General features: G+C 40.7%; 2 long non-coding RNA genes across 5 annotated transcripts in view; one reads left to right on the forward strand and one right to left on the reverse strand.

Moving 5' to 3' along the window:
• The window catches only part of LOC149789918 (uncharacterized), a 35,337-nt gene extending 12,565 nt beyond the window's left edge, over positions 1–22,772 (reverse strand). Inside the window, exons 1-3 of one of the 2 annotated variants that reach the window (XR_016424007.1) lie at positions 21,927–22,772; positions 21,292–21,413; positions 362–476 (exon numbers count right to left, since the gene is read on the reverse strand). This is a non-coding gene — a long non-coding RNA (uncharacterized LOC149789918). Of the gene's footprint in view, positions 1–361; positions 493–21,291; positions 21,414–21,926 lie in introns of those variants that run through there. The other variant, XR_016424008.1, reaches the window with a different exon arrangement.
• The window catches only part of LOC149789907 (uncharacterized), a 2,017,354-nt gene that overhangs the window by 1,577,551 nt on the left and 415,705 nt on the right, over positions 1–24,098 (forward strand). The window lies entirely within an intron of this gene.

The raw sequence follows: 24,098 nt of genomic DNA on the forward strand, positions 1-24,098 counted from the left end.
TATTCAGACTCTACTAAAATTTTTAGTTGGATATGGGTTACGGAGCCTGATGTGTACGAACAAAGCAATGTGTACCATGACCTTTTTAATTTAACATTTTAAACTCCTGCAGAAGAAAGAGATTTTTTAGATCCATTAAACTGTATTAACAAAAACATTTCTTCAGTATGATTTTCATTTACTTAGTATTGACAAAACTCATATTTTAAAGTTGTTGTTTTTTTGTGTTTGGTTTGGCCTTTTATGGTAAACCAACACAAGTAAGTTATTTAGTGCCAAGGAACTTTAAGTATAGTGCCTTGCCCAAGGACACACCATGGTAGCTAACCCAGGTTGGTCTGATGGTAGAATTTGAACCTACCTTATTTCACAGGTCCAGAAAGCTAACCACTGAGCCACTACAGCTCCCCATCTTATAGTGGAATGCTGGTATACTTTATGATCAAGAAGGATGGGTTGGGGTATGCATGTTGCATCTGAAAAAAGTGATGGAATTTTTGTTTACATAATATTTTAGTCATGCAATATGAATCATTTTCTATAGATTTAAGATGTATCAGATCAAGTTAAGAAAAATCATATATTCTGTTTCCTGGGAATGTACTAAAATTCACTGTTATTGTTTGATTTTTTGGTAGTAAGCTTACTTGGTATTTTTTTCTTTTTAACTTGAGTACCTAATTTGTTAACATCCTATTCTAAATCTTCATAGTTCTGTCTATTAAGTGACAACTGTTGATACATGTAGGGACGTTTTTGTTTATATCTTTTGATTTTTGTGATTCTGGAAGTTGCAGTATTTGTTGTTGTATTATTAACCATTTCAGTAATTTATTGAATGCAGAGTATACTGTTCTATAAATGAAATTTAAGTGAAAATAATGTAAAAGAATGTTTCACTGCAAATATAAATTGTTTAAAATAATATATCATTTATCATATGACTATTCAATTGTGGTAACTAGTATTCCATCCAATATCTATATATTAAAATATGTCTTTTCATACAGCTGGTGATCATTTAGATACAAGTCCAATTGAACATAATCAAATTATCAATGCAGGTGTTTTTATTAGTAGTAGTATTGCAAGTATAAGTGTTAGTATTAAGATTTCATATACAGGTATGATAAGTGTATCATAATAGTGTTAAAGTGGGGCACATTAGGGACAATGGGACTTAGCATTAAAAAGACCCCTGGGTCAGATTAGGGACAATGGAAATTTAACATGGAGAGAAATCGTGGGTCACTTTAGGGACAATGGGAATTTAACATAGAGTTTGGGTCTGTCTAGGGACAAGGGAAATTAACATGGGGAATAGAGTTTGGGCTTTTGGGATTTTTTTAAAAATTTTTTTAAATTTAAATTTAAATTTAAATTTAAAAAAAAAAGGGGGTAGGCAATGGAAAGGCTATCTCTTTTCGAGAAATATGGCTGGCACTGAAAAGGGCCTTTGGGTTTATGTTAATGTATTCATTAACATAAAGGGCACCGCATTGATCTTCTTCTTGTCCTTAGGCTGCGTTTCACTGTAGGACCGTAAATCAGGACTCTTTTGAGGCATCCTTGTCTTTCTACGTAGATCCTACGTATCCACAGACTGGTGTTTGTCCTGTGGACAACAGTCCACTTGGATCGGACATACATGGGTATGTCCGTCCGGAACATCATGGAAGACACAAGCGTAGAAGATTGCACATCGGTCCACATCTTGAAGCGACGAGAACAAGTGAATCAATGCACTGAACTGCGCATATTAATAGGTAGAGGCAGGATTGAAACAGATTGAGTTCATTCACCAATCCAAACACGCGTTACAAAATTCAGTCAGCCCGCATCCAATCCGAAGAGAGTAGTCTGTGACGTCAGTTGGTCTATATAGATTCGCTAGCGCTTGTGTGCAGTCAATCTATGCGACAGTGATTCAACATGACGGAAACTCAGAAAACGATCCATTGGGGTGCACCAGCAGGGGAGACTGCCCAAGGGAACCCGGACTTACTTTCAGAAGAGGTGAATTGGGATTTTGTGGATTTTCTTACCTCGCAAGAATTTGTTCCGGAACCTTCGTTACCTTCTTCATTACCGCAAGTGGAGAATTTTAGACAGAGACAGAAAGAAGAATTGGAGAAATTTATGCAACGACAAAAGGAAGCGGAACAAGCTTTTCTCCTACAGCAATAGCAACAGCAACAAGAAGAGGTAAGAAAAAAACAACAGCAACAACAGCAAGAAGAAGTAGCAGCAAAGAAACAAGAGGGTGAAAATCAAACGGCTACGGTACTGTTGGACATTTTAGCGGAGTTAAGAAGTCTGAAACAAATGTATCAGACTTCTTTATCACGACCGAAGAGAATACGACCTTCCCGAGCTAAACACACCAACCCTGTGACTAAGCCTGTCGTACCACCCTTAGTGATTTCAACCCAATCATCAGAAGTAGGCCTTGGCCGTGGCAAAGGCTTAAGGCAGTTAAAGTTGATTGGTTAAACTCACCCCTACACCAAAATAAAAAGGCCCTTTTCAGGGCCACCCACATTTCTCGAAAAGAAATACAATTTCAATTTGCCAATAACTCAAAAATAAACCCCACCCATTTTACCCTTATAGTACGTGTCTGTGTATGAGTGCGTGAGTGTAGCTTCTTATTTTAAAATCAAAATTCAAAGACACTTACCTTATATCATTCATGTATTCTTTTATCCATTTTTTACAATCCAATTCACAATTCACCACAGAACACTTTAATTAAAAGTTCATTGACTTCTTCTTTCTCCTTGTTTAGTCTCTCTGTTTTTTGAATTTCTTCACCGTTTTTTCCTCATTTTCTTCCCTTCTTCTTTTCTTCTCCTGTTTCTTTGCTTCTTTTAAATAGAATTGTCTTCTTTCTTCCTCTTCTTCCTCTGAAGAATCCCTCTCTTCTTTCGAAGAATCCCTCTCTTCTTCCCAAGAATCCCTCCCTTCTTCTGAAGAATCCTTCTTTTCTTCTGACTCCTCTTGTTTCTTTTTTGGGCAATCTGGAGACCAATGTCCTTTTTCTTTACAATAATAACAGGTATCTTGACTTTTTTCTTTTTTAGCCCCTGTTTTTTTTTTTCTTTTTTGACGGTCTGGACACTCTGAAGACCAATGCCCTTTCCTCTGACAGATATAGCAAGTATCCTGACTCTTATCTCGAAAGGAAGGAGAGTAGTCCCTCGGCTGGTCTGAAGAGAATTTTCTAATGACCCCTCGCAAAGCTCTGACGAAACGTTCCATCTGGATAGTCTCTTCCATCGTTCTCCTCGGTTTGAGAGTGAAATGAATAGTGAAAGGACAAGACACACCCTTTTTATATACGCTGGTTTGCCATGACTATAAATTAGTCTATGGTGTTTGAACTTGAGTCATTTGATGTTTTGCACTCAAGATGAAACGATCCTATTCATTCGAGAAGAAAGAAGAAGAAGAAAGTACGAGGCAGAAACTTGATCTATCGCCTCGTACCAGGGCTGAAATCTTGGCACAAATTCATGCCAGTGATTTTGAAGAGGACATGAGTGAACCAGAATCCGAACCCTCTAAACCAAGTTCACCACCCTTAGTCAACCCTGAAAAGTACTATTCCATTCGAGAGACGGAAAAGCGCTCCTCTAGAAAATTTAGAACCACGGCTTACACCTACACGGTGAAGTTTAAAGATTTCAAGGCCGACGTACCCTTGGAGAAAGCAGAAGGGTTTATCACCGAGATGTGGGATTCTTTGCTCACCGCACTCAAGCGACAATGTCAACCCAAAGAAGACGATCGCTTGACACTATCCATAGATCACGATGGTTTGAAATCCCCTGTTTGGATCGAGTTTAGCAGACCCGCAGAGCTAACCCCTTCCAAAGTCATGGACAAGATTCAACACGTACAACAATCTAATGACCAGTTTGACATCACCGATGGTAAAGCCACACTGAAAATGGCTCACGTCTCTCTTCCTCAAGGGACAGGACGCAAAAAGGTCCTACTGGTGAACGACCTTCGCAACACCAAAAAGAGTCTCGTCCGAATTAACAACCCTCAAGACCAGATGTGCTTAGCCCGTGCCATCGTGGTGGGATGAACCTATGCCAACAAGAACGACACGGTAGAATAGAAAAGAACCTGGGAGAACATTCGAAAATCGAACCGAAAAAAAACAACGAAACGAAGCGGAACTCCTGTTGCAACAAGCTGGCCTGTCCAAAGACACACCCTGTGGCATTCCTGAGATGCAAAAATTGCAAGATGCCCTAGCTCCACGCTACACCTTGAAAGTGCACCCTCAAGAAATGCGCGGGCCTCTGTTGTTTCGAGGCCAACGTTTTAAGGACGGAAAATACATTCATGTTTATCATCACGATGACCATTTCGATACCATTACCAGTATCACGGATTCCTGGGATATGCTTATTATTGTGAGAAATGTGACTATGGTTATAATAACCGAGAGCAACACAAACATTGTGGATGGAAATGCTCTGGATGTTTGGCCTCTCCACCCTGTCTGAGCGAAGAACCAGTGCCTTGTTCGACTTGTCTGCGCACGTTTGTCAGCCCTACCTGTTACCAACAACATTTGAAAACACAAGGTTCACAGAAGAAATGTGCTTGTCAACTCCTGAGATTGTGCCCTACCTGTGGACAAGGCATACTTATCAATAATGCCAAGGCACACGTATGTCGAGGAAAGAAAAAATGTCACATTTGTCACCACATCGTGGACTTGGAACACCAATGCTACGTGCAAAAATACCAACCCCCACCAGAGAAAGAGGACGGTCACAAGAAGAAAGGCAATTTCATCTTTTTCAATTTCGAATGCATGCAAGAGACCGGCATTCACATTCCTAATTTCTGCGTGGCTCATCGAGCATGCGAGAAGTGCATTCAAGAACCTATCTTCAGTCATTGCCCTCACTGCAGCAAGATTCCTGGAGGGCGTGAAAAAATCTTTCGGGGACCGAACACGTTAGCCGATTTTGCCCAATGGGTTTTAGACCCCATCGACAAGACGTGGAGCCAAGAGGACATCGAACGTTACGGAGATTGTCATCGTCATGCCACGGTGATGGCTCACAATTTCTCCGGATACGATGGACAGTTTCTTTTGAGATACTATATGGAACAAGGCACCGAGCGTCCTAAAGTGACTTTGAACGGAGCCAAAATCATTTTCATGCAAGTGGGACAAGTGCAGTTTAAAGATTCGATGAGTTACTTGGCCATGCCTTTGAGTCGAATGCTTAAAACGTTTGGAATGACAGAAAGGGCTAAAGGGTACTTTCCTCACTTTTTCAATATGGAAGCCAATCAACATGCCGTTCTACCCCATTTACCTGAGGCTCACTATTACGACCCCGACAACATGCGTACCGAACAACGAGAAGCTTTCTACGCTTGGTACCAAGCTCACGCCTCGGACCCTTTCGACTTTCAGGAAGAAATGCTAAAGTATTGTTGTTCCGACGTGGACATTTTATGGCGTTGCTGTGGAAAATTTCGAGAACTGTTCATGGAACACGGAGGGGTCGATCCTTTGAAAGAAGCTTGCACCATTGCCAAAGCGTGTTCCTGAGTGTATCGACAACGATTCATGCCTGAAAACACCGTAGCTGTCATCAGTCCTCAAACGACCCACTTTGTCAAACGTCAATACTCGGTCAAAGCCCTACGTTGGTTACATTACTTGTGCGACAAGGAAGACAAGTGGATCCAGCATGCCCGCAACGGAGGGGGCGAAAACACCATCGGAACGTATTCGGTCGATGGCTGGGACTTAGAAAACCCCAAGATCGTGTACGAGTTTAACGGCTGCTTATTTCACGGATGTCCCATCTGTTACCCTGACCGTAGCACTAAAAATCAGTTTTTACAACGAACCATGGAAGACTTGTACCAGGACACTTGTCAGCGGCGCCTAAAGTTAGAACAGCAAGGATACCAAGTGGTGGAAATGTGGGAACACGAGTACGATCACCGTATGAAAACCGATCCCGAGTTTAAACGCCTCGTGGAAAGTTACCAGTTCATGGACCCGTTGAACCCGAGGGATAGTTTGTACGGAGGAAGGACCAATGCCACCTGTTTGCTGTACCAAGCCGACGAAGAGAAAGGAGAAGAAATCAAATACTTGGATGTGTGTTCGCTGTATCCCTACGTGTGCAAATATTGTCGCTTTCCTGTAGGACACCCACAATTGCTGACGGAACACATCGACCTGAAAAACATTCGACAATACGAAGGCTTGATCAAGTGTAAAGTTTTGCCTCCCACGAACCTATATCATCCCGTCTTACCTCACCATTGTCAAGGCAAACTGATGTTTCCCTTGTGCCGTACTTGTGCCGAAACGTGCAACCAGGACCAACCTTGCCATCACAACCAGGAAGAACGTGCCTTGACGGGAACCTGGGTCAGCGTGGAATTGTTCAAAGCTCTGGACATGGGATACCAACTGTTAGAAGTGTACGAAATTTGCCACTTTCCCAAGACACAACAATACCACAAGGGTGACCCCACGCAGAAAGGCATTTTCGCCGACTACGTGGATGCCTTTTTGAAACTGAAGCAAGAAGCCAGCGGCTATCTGTCCTGGTGTCACACTCCCGAAGACCAAATACAATTCAAAGAGAAATACTATGAACAAGAAGGCATCTCTTTAGACCACATAGAGAAAAACGAAGGCAGGCGATCGTTTGCCAAAGTGATGTTAAATTGTTTGTGGGGTAAAATGGCACAACGACCGTGTTTACCCAAGACGGAATATTTGACAGAACCTTCCCGCTACTTCCAGATGATTCACGACAAAACCAAATACATGAAACACGTGGACGTCGTTCGAGAGGATTTGATCTTGGTCAATTACGAAGAAGATCTGGACTTTGTACAAGACGACCCTTTTGGAAATGTCATCATTGCGGCTTACGTGACAGCTCATGCTCGCTTAAAATTGTACGAAGCTTTAGAACTGTTAGAAGAACGCGTCCTGTACTTTGACACGGACAGTTGCATTTACATCCATCACCCGATTCAACAGCACCCTGACATCGAAGGAGACCGTTTAGGAGCCTGGACAGACGAGCATCCCGACGACAAGATTCTAAGTTTCGTCAGTGGTGGTCCCAAAAATTACGGCTACGAATACCGAGAGAAACAAGGAGAAGTGCACACGACGTGCAAAGTGAAAGGACTGACTCTGAATCATCGTACCAGTCGAGTGGTCAACTTTGGGGCATTGAAAGAAGCCTTGCAATCGGGAGAGGATGGAAACTTTAAAGAGACCACTTATCAACCGAACAAGATTGTACGTTTACCCACTCACCATATCGTCAGTCGACCCCTAGAAAAAGTCTATCAAATCGTGTACCAGAAGCAAGTGAGACTTCCCAATCACTTTACGTTGCCGTACGGTCACGTTGGTATTGGTCTGTATATGAAAAGGAACCCTAGGCAAGATCGATAGTTCACTGTTCACTGAAGTAACTTACCATGTCGTTGACGAAGAAGAAACCAGATTGGTTAGGAGTCAAATGTTGGACATCACCGAGACCAGGGTTTTGAGGCTTGGACACAAGAGGTGGCCCAGTATGCACGAGAGTTATTCAAGGAAAAAAGTTACTTTTCAACCTGTGTTAGTGACGGTGCCAGAAGAACCCGTCACCCAGGACAGGACTGTCATGGACAGGCCTGAAAGACCCTTTTCAGGAGGACACTTGTGTGACCTTACCCCCTACTATAGAACTGGCTAGAACTTTACCCAAAACATGTTGTACAGACACTTGTGTTTATTCCACGTTCATGGTTATCATGTGCCTTTTATTCTTGTACTTAAGCCTTTGGCTTTTATGTATTTTTGTCTTTCGTATTCATGTTTGAAAAAAAACATTCAATAAACGTGTTCTGAAAAAGTATATAAACTCTTGTCTTGTTTGTTTTTTGTGTCACAAGTGACATTTCTCACACCATGGCTACCTCTGCTGTCTCTGCTCCCTCTTCCTCTACTGTCAAAGTCATCGACGAACACTTAGATCGTGCCAGTTGGGAGGCTTTGTATCTTCGCCATCCCTTTAACATGCTCATTGCTGGACCTAGCGGTTCAGGCAAAACCGAATTCGTCAAACGTTTGATCGAACATAAACATCATTTGATCGATCGACCCCCTCAACGGATCGTGTGGTGTTACAAAGAGTGGCAATCGGCGTACAACCTCTTGCGAGAAAGTCAAGGCGATTCCATCGTGTTTGTGGAAAGCATTCCTAAAGAAGACGACGGCATCGTCTCTGACTCCCGTCAAACCCATTTGGTCATTTTCGACGACATGTTAGGAGAAGACGAAGAAGAAATTAAACTGTGGTTCACGCACAAAGGGCATCACCGTAATGCCAGTGTCGTTTACATCACCCAAAATTTGTTTCAACAAAGTAAAGCCCATCGCACCATCAGTCTCAATGCGCATTACGTGGTCTTGTTTAAAAGCCCTCGAGATAAATCGCAAGTGCAAGTCTTAGCCAAACAGTTAGGAACGCCTTGGCTGACTCAGGCGTACGACGATGCCACTCAAACTCCACACGCCTATTTACTCGTCGATTTGAAACCTACGACTCCTGAGGATTTGCGATTTCGTACCCACTTGTTTCACCACTGGTGCCAAGACGGAGGGCCTGTCCTGTACACGTCTCCGTCCTCGACTTCATTTCACTCCACATAAAAAAAATCTATAAAAACCTCAGACCCTTTTTCGTCTGTCTCACTCTCAGTGCGAACATGACGTCCCTTCAGTCGCATCTTCCCGTCAAATTGATTCGTGCCTTGTATGGCATCAGTCGAGAAAAAGATCCACAGACACGAGCTCGTGTCTTAGAAGCTAGTCTCAAAGAAGTCTTACGATGGTTCACGGTGACGGCACGTCAATTACTCCAAGGAATCATTCAGATTCCTCATCAAACCAAACGCTTTTTAGATCGAAACAAAGTCGCTTTGGTCCAACTGGCCGATCCCCGCTTCGACACTCAAACCAAAAAACAAATCATTTTGAAACCTGGAGGGAGCGGTACTCTAGGAGGGGTCATCATTCGTTCACTCTTAAGATGGGATCCTAATGCCCCCAAAGTTATACCCAAGACAAAAGTCCAACGAAGCCCCAAGAAGAAAAAGACCAGGTCCCCAAGGAGAACTTCTCCAGTGGCAGGACCCTCCTCTGACCAGACACCACCACCCCGGAAAAAGAAAAGAAGCCCCCAGAAAAAGAAACAGAGAAAAAGTCCCCAGAAAAAGAAAAGTCCACAGAAGAAAACTAGTCGCAAGAGAGGCACTTCGGCCAGGGCGCAACCTTACACTCGCAAACCACGATCTGCCACGGCAGTGACTGCGTCTCCGGCATCCTTACGTTTATCCACTTCTCCGTTGATGACACCAGGAACTGAAGAGTACTTGGAGACGTTGATCACACCAAGAACTTCTCCGTTAATGACCCCCAAAAGAACTTCCCCATTGGCAGGACCTTCCAATTTAGTGGCAGTGGCTGCTGCTCAAAAAGTACCTTCTCCCAAAATCAAAGTTCAAGAAAGATCGGGCATGTTACAAGGTTTACTGGATTTGTCCAAGCAAGAACTGGCTCGATTTAGTCCGTTACGTACCCCTGCACGACGTGTCATGCCTGTCCTCAAACTAATACGACGTCAAGACAATCAGTGGCGACGCGTTCCAGTATAAAAAAGGCCTGTGACCAAGTCGGGTATCAGTGTTTTTGGTGCTCCTGAAGACTCAAAGATGTCACCCTCCAGAAAACCCCAAGGAAAGAAAAGGAAAGGACTGCCACCACGTTTAGCCAAACATGGGGACATGTTATCTGTCCTGTCCAAAGCTTCTCCACCCCTACGAAAAAAACTCATTCAAACGGCCTCCAAAGAGGTCATCGATACCGTGTGCGAATGTTGTTTGAACGTTTTGAAAGGCACGATCCCTTTGTCCAAACACCAGAAACAATGCTTAGGCAAACATCGTCACGTTCTTCGCCAAATGGTTCAAAAGAAAATTCCCATTCGTCAAAAAAAGAAGTTGTTAGTGCAACGTGGAGGTATTTTACCTCTCTTGTTAGGCCCCATACTGAAAGGAGTCTTGGGAACCATGTTGGGAGGACTGGTGGGAGCAAGATAAAAAGGCCTCGGAAGTTCCAAGATCTCAGAATCGACCCCTGACAACCCCATGGAAGGACGAAAACTAGCTTTAGTGCCTTACAAACGATGGATGGAATACCATCGGTGGCAAGAACAACACACCCCGCATTTATCTCCCAATCCCCATTTGAGCGAGATGTCCCAGTTACAACACGAATTGCAGTCCTTGATGGATCGCCAAGATTTGTCCGAAACAGAAAAATCGCAAAAGTACGGTCAACTCTTGCAACGACTGCAACTCTTTCATCAGAAAGCTTTAGACGAAACAGCTCTACCCACTCTGAAAGATTTTAAGACCTTGATGAAAAGTCCAGCACCATCACCAGTACCAGTACCAGTACCACCAGTACCAGTGACCAAGACAGAAAAAGGAAAAGAAGAAGAAGAAGGGTTTCAAACTCCACCAGAAAAAGTACGCAAGTTAACAACACCACCTACCTCCAGAATTGGATGGATTAAAAAGATGATGGCCACCCCTTCTTCATCACAAGAGAAAAAGAAAGTGAAGACAGAAGTGAAGACAGAAGTGAAACAAGAACCGATATCCCCCGCTCAGACATCCTCCTCCTCTTCAACACCTATTGCCGGTCGCACACGCAAAGCATTGCAATCCAAGAAAATACCCCAAGAGAAAAAGAGTAGCCTCCTCCAAGAGTGGGTGCCTTATTAACACACCAACCAACACAAAAAAATGGAAAAAGTCTTAGCCAGCATTTACTACGATCCCTCCCATCCTGCAGGTTACGCAGGAGTTCAAAAATTGTATCGTGCTGCCAAAACGCAACTGAAAAGTCTCCGTTTACCTCAAGTGCAACGATGGTTACAAGAACAAGCTACCTACACTTTACACAAACCCATTCGACGCAAGTTTGCCAGAAGTCGCACCCGAGTGGAAGGCATCGATCATCAATGGCAAGCCGATTTAGCCGATGTCTCTCATTTGGCCAGCTGCAATCGTGGCTACAAATATTTGTTTTGTGTCATCGACGTCTCTTCCAAATTTGCTTGGGTCGTACCCTTGACTTCCAAATCGAGCAGCGAGTTAGTGCGAGCCCTGCAACGGGTGTTGAAACAAAGCGGTCGTCACCCTCTTCGATGGCAAACGGAGAAAGGTACCGAATTTCTGAACCAAGCTTTCCAAAAAGAATTAAAGAAACGTGACATTCATTTTTTTACCACCGAGAATCCCAAAACCAAAGCCAGCATCGTGGAACGTTTTCAACGCACTTTGAAAGAACGCATGTGGAAATATTTTACGCATCACCACACTCTGAAGTACATCGACATCTTACCGCACCTGGTGCAAGCGTACAACCAATCTTACCATCGAAGCATCGGACGTGCCCCGCAAGACGTGACTCCCGACAACGAAGTGCTGGTGTTTGAGCGTCTGTTTGGTACGTCCCCGACGAGGGCTGTCCCCAAGAAAAGTGGAGAGTTGGCCGTAGGAGATTGGGTGCGCATTGGCAAAACCAAACGCACTTTTGACAAAGGTTACTTACCTAACTGGACGACCGAACTGTTTCGCGTCACTGGACGAGTGCATGGCCGTCATCCTGCCGTCTATAAATTGGAAGACATGAACGGAGAAGTGCTCAAAGGAACGTTTTATTTGCCCGAGTTACAACGTGTCACCAAAAAAGAAGACGACGTGTACGACATCGAAAGCATTCTCGAACGCAGAACCCGTAAAGTGGGCAAACGACGTGTCAAAGAAGTCAAAGTACGTTGGAAAGTATATTCGCCCAGTTTTGATTCTTGGATCGACGCTTCGCAAGTCATCGACTATAAAAAGAAGTGACCATCATGCCTTTTCACACAGACGCAGCTACGTCGACCACTCCTCCTTCACCCAGTTCTTCTGTGCAAGATTTACAAAAACAACCCTTGTGGGTGTGGTGTGGAGAACGTGTGCCTAAAACGCAAATCGTCTTTTTCTGACAAATCTTCGTGGTGTATTGTGTCATCGGGGCAGCCATCGCCAATTTGAGTTTGCAACAAGGAGACAAACAATTGTGGACCATTTTATTGAGCAGTTGCATCGGTTACCTGCTTCCTAATCCCTCCCTGAAATTCACCTCGAACGGGAACCACGGGAACCTTGTGTCCAATGCCAGTGCCAGTCACCACTCCAACCACAACCAGAACCCCATTTTGGGCGGAGACACGCCTCTGACGTCCACTAACCCCTCGGACATCCACAGAACTCTGGAATTATGAGTCACCAAAACCAATTTTACTTAACCTTACCCAGTGACAGTTCCATGGAGGTGTTTCCCAAGAACACGTTGTGCTGTTACACGGCCAAATTACCTCAAGCCATCCCCTTAGATCACGAAGCCCATTGGGAAGTGGCTTTAGTAGAAATGATTCACCCGACCCAAGTCCTCAATGTCCTTCCCAATCAAATTTTTTTTGATGTGGAAGTTCATGACGAACAATTGCAACAGTGGATGGATAGCAATGTCAAATATGACAAGAAAACCCGTACACAAAAGTACACCACCTATCACTTGTTCATTTCCCCAGGCTATTATTTTAGTGGTCAACATTTGGTCAGCACCATAGCCTCCATGTTTAATGCCGTGTTTCTGAAAGCTTTGGAGCATGTTAACAAAAGTGTCACCATGGAGTACCACAAAACAGCTCGTCGCTTCTTGATGAAATTTGAACGGAGTAAAATCCTGTCCACTTTATTTTGTCCTGAATTGTATGACATGTTGGGCGGAGACATGAACCTGAGAATGAGCATGATGAAGAAAAGCGAATTACCCATCGTTTACGACAACGAGTCTTTTAGCAAGTTATTTCGTGCCCCGGTAGAACTGAACCAAGGACTGAATTTGATGTTTGTGTACTCCGATGTGGTGGAGTATAACGTGGTGGGACACACCTCCGTACCGTTACTGCGTGTCATTCCTTTCAAAGTGGATTCTGCCACGAACACTGACGAGGAAGGTGGAAACACTTACCACGTCCACCGCGAATTTGTACATCCTCACTATTTGCCTGTCAGTAAGTCGTATTTGGACACGGTCAACATTACTATAAAAGGAGATTTGGGACAAAATATTCCATTCACCAAAGGAAAAGTCACGGTGAAACTCCATTTTCGAAAACGGTTTTCTCACGATTCGTAAGTCATGTATCCAGTGTACCGAGGGGTTGCTCGACAGCGAGGACACGGTTTAGGAGATATGTTAAAATCGGCCTTTCGTTCGGTGGCCCCGGTGTTGAAACCGATGGTGACACGCGGATTGCACGCCTTGAAAGATGCGGCACTGACGCAAGGCAAAGAATTTCTCCAAAATGTCATCATCGACAAACAAAACCCTAAAGAAGCCTTCATGAGGGCAGGCAAAAATGTCTTGCTGCAAACGGGCAAAGACATTTTGGGTCACCGAGAAACACCTATAAATGCCCTGCACGCTACCGAGTCAGGCATTCAGCAAGGACAAGGCAGAAAGAGACGACGAAGAAAACACCCTTTCACCAGACTTCAATCTAGAAAGGCCAAGAAAAGAAGAACCGTTCGAGACTTAGACGTTTTCGATTATTGAAAAAAGAGACAAAAAAATCATGCACCGAGAATCTTGCGCTTGTTCCAAGACGGAACTGGATCTGTTTGCCATGCCCCCCACGATGATGACGATGCAAGAATCCCAGTGGGTGGAATTTCACCCCGTCTCCTCACTGACCGATTCCGCTCCCATCGAGTTTGAAATCAAAGGACAGCCCGAAGATTACATCGATCTGAATAGCAGTTACTTGTACCTGAAAGTCAAAATTCTAGATAAGACTGGAGGTCCTATAGACGATGAAGCAGTAGCTCCCGTCAACAATTTCATGCATTCCTTGTTCAGTGGAGTGGACTTGTACTTGAATAACAAACTGGTCAGTAGCAGCATGGATACTTACCCTTATCGTGCCTACCTGGAAAATCTCTTGACGTACGGAATAGATGCCAAGAACATTCATCTCAATGCCTGTGTGGTATGGGAAGCTGACGAACCTACCAAGTTTGAAATATTGGAAACTGATGAAAAGAAAGACAACAATGATGGATTTGTAGAACGAAGAAAGAGAATCACGGGAGCCGACACAAGTTTAGAACTGATGGATCGTTTGCATTTGGACATGTGGTTGCAAGAAAAGTATTTGCTGAACGGGGTGGATGTCCGCCTGAGACTGAATCGTAGCAGTGCCGCTTTCCATTTGATGGCTGATAGTGACGGTTACAAAACCAAAATCCTAGAAGCCAGACTCTACGTACGCCATGTGGAAGTGTTACCTAAAGTGGGAAACAACATCAGTCAGACGTTGAGCAGAACGACTGCCAAGTATCCCATACGACGCGTGGAAGTGAAAACCTTCACCATTCCCAAGGGACAGCGATCCATGATCGAAGATCATCTGTTCCAAGGACAGTTACCCAAACGTTTGATCGTTGGTATCGTCGAGAATACAGCCTTCAACGGAGCTGCCGAAAAAAAATCCTTTCTACTTTCAACACTTTGGCGTGTCCAAAATCGAAGTCAGTCGCGATGGCAAGACCTTGTGTACCCGACCTTTCAAACCTGCCTTTACCAAGAAGAATTACTTGATATCGTACTTGTCCCTGTACGAAGCCACCGGACAGTTAGGAACCAATACCAGTCACGGTATTACGTACGAGGATTATGCAGGAGGCTACGCTTTGTGGGCTTTCGATTTCACTCCAGACCAAGGCAGCGACGAGGGACATTTCCACCCTATAAAATCCGGCCAGATTCGTGTGGAAATTCAGTTTAAAGACCGAGACCCTGATGAAACGGTGAGCGTCATCCTGTATGCAGAATTCGATAATACCATAGAAATCAACAGTTTGAGAGAAGTCATCCTAGATTACTAGAAACCATGGAAGACTGTTATCCCTCTTTACCTAGTGTAGAAACTTTTAGTGTTGCATTGTTGTTAAAAAATGTTAGAGTTGTTGTTTAGTGTTAAGTGATTTTTGAATAAAAAATGTTGTGTTTTGAAAAAATTGTTTGATGTTATATTGTTGGATTATTGTTAAAAATGTTAGAGTTGTTGTTTAGTGTTAAGTGATTTGTGAATAAAAAATGTTGTGTTTTGAAACAAATGCCTTTGTCTTTTGTTTAGCTATAAGAATGTTGGATTGATGCTCTTTCATTTCTTACTATCCCTCTCATGACACTCACTAAACGTTGCGACTCAAAAACCGTGTGAGGGATGTTTTCCTTCACGTCCGCGCTTTGACTTTAAGAACCGGGGTTGTTTCCAGTCTAACCATCCATTGTCGACTCATCCTCCTACGAAGATGTGCTCCAAACTAGCTAAGCGAAACGAAGCCTACGTGAATTTGCATAGGGTCAGACACAGTCTGATACCGAAGCCAGAAGAAATAGAGAATGTGAGAATGTTAAAAATCACTGAAGACCTGATAGAAGAGCTCTTCAGAGAAGAAATGAACAGGGAAAAAGAAGAATGGACAGAGAAGTACAGACTTCAGAGACAGCAGCAACAACAACAACAAGAGCAGCAGCAGCAACCTGAAGCTGACAGAGGCTTTGTCGATTGTCGTATCGACACCAAAGAGTTCTTCTTCTCTTTCCGAAGAAGCAGACCTATCGCCAGAAAGTCTATCCTCAGAGGACATCGCATTCTTAGAAACTAAAAAGAATGCCATAGCAAACAAAAAAAACAGCCCTTTTCAGGGCTACCCAATACTCTAGAAAAGAAATAACAATCGATTTGCTAATGTGTGTAGGTAGAGTAGTGTGAAAATAAACACTAACTCTTTTTTAAAAAAATGTGAGGGTATGTGTTTGTGTGTTTGTGTTTGTAAGTGGTTAAGTAAGTTGGTATGGATAGTAGATTAAAATGATGTCTTTTTTGGGGGGTGTTTGAGGTGTAAATTTGGGGTTAGATTGGATTGCTTTGCGTATGTGGATAGTCTATTGAAGTGATTTATAAAAAAATTAAAAATAGTGATGGGTAGCATAAAAAAGTGAGTGAGTGTTTCTTTTAGGTCCGCGCGTTGTTGTTTTTTTTTTGGTTATGATCTAGGTACGATCAATTTTATGTTTTTAGGGGATGTTTTCCATCACGTCCGCGCTTTCACTACAAATTGAAACTCGCTGGGCAGTCTAGCTACCCTTGTTGATTGATCAACACAAGAATGAATAGCAGAATAAGCAAACTTCTTGAACTCCAGATACATCTGGAATATGTCAGGCGCCTGTTAAATGAACTGGCTGCGAAGGCTATAGTAGAAGAGGAAAGAATGAAGAACGAAGAAGAGGAGAGAAGACAGAGGGAAGAGGAGGAAAAGAAACTAGAAGAGAGGATGTCGTACAATATTCCCGAGACAGAGGATTGGGGTGTTGAAGCGAATCATCCTCCCTCTGCGCTCCCCAGAAGAAAGGTGAAAGGAGACTGGGGAAGAAGATGCGTGTGTGGCGCCAGGCCAGGAAGGTGCAACCATTAGATAGGTGCATCTGGAGTTCAAAAAAAAAAAAACAGCCCTTTTAAGGGCTACCCAATACTCTAGAAAAGAAATAACTATCGATTTGCCAATGTGTGTGTGTGTGTGTGTGTGTGTGTGTGTTTGTGTGTGTGTGTAGGTAGAGTAGTGTGATTATAAACACTAACTCTTTTTTCATAGTGCGAGGGTATGTGTTTGTGTGTTTGTGTTTGTAACTGCTCACGTAAGTTTGTGTGAATGGTAGATTATGGGTTTCTTTATTGTTTCTTAGCGTATGTGAAGAGTATAGTTTGGGTTTTGTAAGCGCTCACGTAAGATTGTGTGGATAGTAGATTATGGATTTTGTTAATTGTTTCTTAGCTTATGTGGAGAGTATAGTTAGGGTTTTGTAACCGCTCACGTACGATTGTGTGGATAGTAGATTATGGATTTGTTTATTGTTTCTTAGCGTATGTGTTTGTGTGTTTGTGTTTGTGTGTTTGTGTTTGTACCCGCTCACGTACGATTGTGTGAATAGTAGATTATGGATTTTTTATTGTTTCTTAGCGTATGTGGAGAGTATATTTTGGGTTTTGTAAGCGCTCACGTAAGATTGTGTGGATATTAGATTATGGATTTTGTTTATTGTTTCTTAGCGTATGTTGAGAGTATAGTTCGGGTTTTGTAACCGCTCACGTACGATTGTGTGGATAGTAGATTATGGATTTTGTTAATTGTTTCTTAGCGTTTGTGGAGAGTATAGTTATGGTTTTTAAACCGCTCACGTACGATTGTGTGGATAGTAGATTATGGATTTGTTTATTGTTTCTTAGCGTATGTGGAGAGTATAGTTTGGGTTTTGTAACCGCTCACGTACGATTGTGTGGATAGTAGATTATGGATTTTGTTTATTGTTTCTTAGCATATGTGGAGAGTATAGTTTGGGTTTTGTAAGCGCTCACGTAAGATTGTGTGGATAGTAGATTATGGACTTTGTTTATTGTTTCTTAGCGTATGTGGAGAGTATAGTTTGGGTTTTTATTATATGAAATGAGAAAGCATAGTTTGGGTTTTATTATATGAAATGAAAAAGTAGGGGGATGTTTTCCTTCACGTCCGCGCTTTTCGTATAAGAACCCACAGTATTCGTCGTTCAAACCATTCTGCAAAGAATAAAAAAAGAAGATGGCTTCTAACCAAATGGACAAAATGGAAAAATTGCAAAACGTCCTCGACAATTTAGGAATGATAGAGCAAATGTTGGTTAACCTAAACGAGGATCACTATTCTTATAGTCCCCATCGAGTGAAGATGGAGATAAACAATTTACGAAAAATGAAGGTAATCATCAGTGATCTGTTGAAAGAAATAAAGGAGGAGAAGGAGGATGAAGAGGAAAGGATAAGGATGAGACCATGGAATGAAAAAATTGAAAAAGAAGAAGAAAATGAAAAGAGGAAGAAAGAAGAGGAGGAAGAGAAGAAGAAAGAAGAGCAGGAGTAAAAAAAGAAAGAAAAGAAGAGAAAGAGTGTTGGAGATAAAATAAGAACTTGGTGGAGAAAAAGAAGAAACTAGAAGCAGAAGAAGAAGAAGAAAACCCAAAGGCCCTTTTCAGGGCCAGCCATATTTCTGGAAAAGAGATAGCCTTTCCATTGCCTACCCCCTTTTTTTAAAAATTTAAATTTAAATTTAAAAATTTTTTTAAAAAAATCCCAAAAGCCCAAATTCTATTCCCCATGTTAATTTCCCTTGTCCCTAGACAGACCCAAACTCTATGTTAAATTCCCAATGTCCCTAAAGTGACCCACGATTTCTCTCCATGTTAAATTTCCATTGTCCCTAATCTGACCCAGGGGTCTTTTTAATGCTAAGTCCCATTGTCCCTAATGTGCCCCACTTTACTACTCATAATGTTCAAATGATGCTCCTTGTTACAACATAAAATATGTTCATTGAAACAAATGGTTCACTGGTAAATTGGCAGCAAAGGTCTTCACTGAATTATGTTGCATAAACTATTTTACAATAAAACATATATGATGCATCTCAATTATGATGAATGTGAGGAGGAGGATTAATAATAATGCAATTTAAGTTATCTTCATAACATAAGTTCTAGCAGATGTGTAATTTTTATGTGGTTCATCATCAGTTTGAAACTGGTCTATGATTTCTGGATCTGGACATATCTGGTCCCCTGCTGTTGTGCTGCTTTGGTCTTTACAGTTCATTAGGATATCAGTTACACTTGGTTTACATTTAGAACCCCATGGGATGGAATGCCCAGTTTGAAACTGAGAGAATGGTTAATTATCCATAATATAACTCCTGCAGTTATTATTAGGTTTGATATCAAGGTCTTTCTTTAAAAGCTTTTCAACTCAGGTTCTGTTCTACCATACAGATAAATAAAGTCAAATTCAAGGCTTTCAGATTTGTCCAGTTTGTTTCATGTGTTGCGGCAGACAGACTGTATATTGCCACTGTACCATATAAATATCAGTGCTTAGTCTGCTCTCAGTTGCTGTGGTTTGATTAGTTACAAGTGTCATCACATGTGACTAATTATTGACCAATGTAATGAAACTTGTATAATTAGAAGGCTGTATTTAAAAAATCTAAAGATCTTAAATGTGTGCTAGATGGTAGGGTTAGCAATTATACTCCCAATTATGTTTGTGATGAGCAAAAGCAGCTGCACAAATTTGAGCTTTTAGTTTGGTTCTGGTAGGGTCAAAGGATGCAGGTACATTTTACATTCATTTTTTTTACTAGAAATAGCTATTTTCAATATTTTTCTGTGACAAGGCAACTAAAAGAATCAGTATGTGCCTTATGAATGAATAAAGTTCACTAGTACTATAACAAATTAGCATACTTTTCATCACCCATCTACCATCAAGATTTTTTTATATTTACCTCTGTAGCAGACACAAATAAAAGTCGGCAGCTCATTTGCAGACTAAGTTACGCATATGATCTCCAATGCTCATCTAACTGTGACAGGCAGTCACCAACAAGCCAACCTATTTCCATGCCTAACTCAAAGTGAATCTGAACCACATTATACATTTAGCTTATGTGTAAATTTATAAATGCTAGGCTTGTGATAATTAGGTTCATGCCTTCTACCTTAAAAATTAGAGGGATGTCAAAATACGAAACTATCCAGTGAGAACTATGATGTTAATTTTAATCCCTATGGGATTTGTGATATAAAAAACCCAAATGCTTTATGTATTAAAAGGTAACTAATGGGGGCAGGATCTGCAGTGAATCAATGGTTAGTATGCTAGACTCCTGATAAAAAATGTTTGTGTTAAAATCCTGTTATCAAGTCAACCAGGTTACCTACTGCAATGTACCCTTGCCTTACTCCAATTCCCTCAGTACTCAGTAAACAACTAGTGTTGCTGTACATAACAAAACCAGTCCATATTGATTTTACATATTTTACTAAATCCTGACAAAAATAATTCTCTAAATAAAGAATGATTAATATGTGATGGTCTCGCATGTAATCAAACTCTTCCAAGCTTTTAATGATATGAACCGATTTATCAATGTTTATCAAATTTGCATGAAAATCTATTTCTTATTTGTCATCAAATATGTTCAATGTTTTGATCATATAAGCATTTCTGCTACATTAGATCAAAATAATCTTTTTGTCAGAAATAGAGCCCTTATAGTATTTGCAAGGTCAACCAATCAGATGCAGAATTTGAGTTTAATATGAATGAATATTTTTTTTTACAAAATTGCTCTTTTGCTATATCTTGATGAGATAAATCTATTCACCAAGTCTGATAAAATTAATGAGAAATAGTTTTAAGAGCAGTAGCAAGAATGGCTAGTGAGATGTAGAACCACCACATTATATCCATAGATTTTGCTTACAGCCTCAGACATACAAGCAAATAATTAAACAAGTCAGATCTAAATTGGATCATAAACACTGTTGTGCAAATCATAAGAAACTCTGCCAATCAGATGCAAGGTCACTTCACTACCATACCTTTATCACACTCATAATAAGCATCATTGTGAAACTTGACTATATAAGCCCAATGGCCAAGCATGATCAAACTTGAATCAGCAGTAGTGGTTATAACCTCATGTATTTGTATGCATCTTCACTTCTTCAATCTAGATCTCATTTATATAAGCATGTATTCTAAGTTTAGTAAAAACTGCACTACATGTATACATATTGCATGCGGTGGTAACATACTCAGATGAAAGATCACCTTATTATTATTAATGGTCAACACTCATCAAACTTCAAGGACAACTTAATGATTTTAGCCTATATTGTGGAAGTATGGCTTTTAGGCTGGTTAAAACACTCAACTAATCTTATACATGATCACATGTATATACTTGGATTTTGCTCATTATTAGATTTATCCAAGATGTTCATTTAAGCCCAAAACCAAGTTTTATATCAACAAATTGATCAGAACTATGGACTCCAAAGTAGCTAATTTCTTACTGTTGAAAGACAGAAGGGGATGTGAAATAAATAACACACTCTGGACCATTACATAAACCCACTTAGCCTTTTGACCAGTTGAGATAACATATCAACAATAATGTTAAATAAGATTGATAAATTATGTTTTCTCACATTACCTCTAGCCCTTTTCAACATGGATGGTATTTTTCTTCCACATATGTCAGCTCTTAATTAGTGGCCCTTTCCCATCATGAATGTTGGAGGTGAAACTCTCAGAATTAGGCTTTTTAATTTATATCTGTAGAAGAAAAAAAAAAACTATTGGTCTGCATATATCAATGTCACCATTTCTGTATTAGATTAAAATACCATATGTGTGTGTGTGTGTGTGTGTTAATTTTAGAATTTAAGCAAACTTGTCTCCATGTGTTTATTTTAAAACTGATGATGATAACACATAACAGGTTCAATGGATAAAATGTTATTTCTTACTTCTTACAACTGCTCATTATATCTGAATTTACATTCAATGTTTGTTTTAATTAACATATTTGGGATAATGGGCAAATTATTTATTTTGTAGTTTATCATTACATGTATATCATTTACCAGTCTTTTATCATTCAAATATGTAAAATATAGTACCATTATCCTGACTTCATATTCTATATGATATCCCAGCAATACATATTAAGCAGATAAGTACAAATAAAAATGTTCAGAATGTACAATTTACTCCAAGCTCAAAGAAGATCAGCAAAAGATAATATCCAACAAATTACCAAACAAAAAGCGAAGTTAACGCAGTTACCTTTATTATGATGTCTCCAACACCAACGGTACTGTACAGCTACGTCTTCTGAGTTTTACCGTCATCTTGTCTTTCAAACCAGAATTAATTTCTTGAGCTCTTACAAAATGAAGAAACTTTTAAATACTATAATTTAAGCAGCTTCTTTACATGTCATCAGATAAATTATGGCACAGTGTTATGTCTGTCAGCAAAACGCAACTTCACATTTGGACGGCGCGCTGTGTGGGCATCGCCGACACAGCAACTGACATGAATTCTCTATTAGCAGACAATGATTCGGAATAAATCCTTCGCAAATCTAACATTCTCGATTTTTCATAGTTCCACTTTTCATTGTTGCATCTGTTTGATTGTACAATTGCTAATGATGTTCAATGAATCAACTTCAATTCATCTGCTGTCTGAAATCCCGGTTCAGTTGGTATTTTCTTCCGCGCATGATGCCGTGTAAATAAAAGATACGGTCGACATTCAAAGTGGTTTAGGTTAATTTATTATTTTTCTTTATTAAGGTCATTTGCAGAAAGTGTTTCGCTAGGGTGAGAAAAAAAAAAATATAACAAAAAGAAAACTTTCTTTTCCAACGCTAATACTGTATATATTTCAATTTGTGATTGATGCTATAAATTAAAAAAAATGATAATAAAGCATTTTAGCCCGTGGCTTCGGCACGGCACTCGTTTTTGTGGTTTTTTTAAAATGTTGTTAGTATTGTTTTGGGGTTGTTTTTTGTGTGTGTACCACACTAAAAAACATACCAGGTATTAGGCCTAACGTAGGAAAAGAAATTATCCTCCATTTATTACTATTCTTACTGTCAAATGACGCAAAAGTGATCAAATTGCTATTAAGATTTTGTTTTGTATAACACTTACCGCTCGTTTTCCTCGAGATAAAGCAGCCACTTCAAAATGATTATAAAGTCTGTGACAGATGAAAAACGTGGTTTAAATAATTCGTAATCGCCTGCCTTAAAATACTGTAGGAATTTGCTAATGTATTTCATGGCCCTCGTTTGAATAGATACCAACGATCATGTATATCGACCAAAATTTGTATATTCCTGCCCACAATCATGTATTTTGTATTAAACCGTATATTACACGAGCGCTCTGTGGCAAACTCGGGGGGGGGGGGGTCTCTGTTATACCCAGAGACGTAGCTATGATATTTTGCGCCCGGGGACGAACTATAAAATTGGCGCCCCAGCCCCCTCCCCGTTTAATCACATTTTTGAATATTACCCTTGTTTACTTATTATAATGTAACGTTGTAAGCCTCATTTTGGCGCCCCTGTACCCTGGCGCCCGGGGACATATGTACTCCCCTTCCCCCCCCCCGCTACGCCTCTGATTATACCTGCTGTATCAGTTGAGAAATATATTGAACAGATCAGGCCCCAATACTCTCGCTCTGAAAAACATTAAAATAATTATATGCAGAATATCGGTAGGTCTCCCTCTTGCCGAAAATGTCAGCACCATATATATTTTGCAAGTAATGTAATGGGTATAATAACACACACACACACACACACACAAACTTTTTTGGGAGTGGGGTGGGGGCACCGGACAGATGCCCCCATTTCCAAAAAAAAATAAAAAGTATTTTATATTTGTGTATTTCCCCCTCAGATGTGTTCTACGTTTTATTAAAACAAAATTTTATATAAAAAATTTAGTTTTTAGAATTTTTGATGGGGTATTTATGTTTGCATAGTGTTATCTAAAGGGTTGTTCGTCCGGGTCTGGTTTCCCTCACCTTGCTCGAAGTTCCTTCCCTTGAAATCTTTTGTAACCTTTGCTATATGTCGCCTAGGTCTCAGTGTTTGCTATATGTAATGGTGTTATATTGTGTGTATGCTATATTTTCTTTATGTTTGAGACAGCAAGTATAGATCAAATATCTTTCCCAGTTGTATTTCTTCCTTTATGATGTTATATTGTATCTTTTAATTTGTTTTATGGTTTTCTAATTTTGACGATGGAATGGTGTACTATTTAGATTTTGTTTAAAAAAAATAATTTCCTATTTTATTATTCGAGTGATAATATGTGTCGTTCCTCATAATAGTCTTTAAAGATGTTGATAGGTAGGTTACGCTCGATCCAAGGTTCACGCTTCTTTATTCTCTATGTGTTTTTCCTGGGTCGCGTTAGGCCTCCTTTA

This window comes from Sinohyriopsis cumingii, chromosome 10 (genome assembly GCF_028554795.1).
Source record: "Sinohyriopsis cumingii isolate HCF-2022 chromosome 10, ASM2855479v2, whole genome shotgun sequence".
Taxonomy (NCBI): domain Eukaryota; kingdom Metazoa; phylum Mollusca; class Bivalvia; order Unionida; family Unionidae; genus Sinohyriopsis; species Sinohyriopsis cumingii.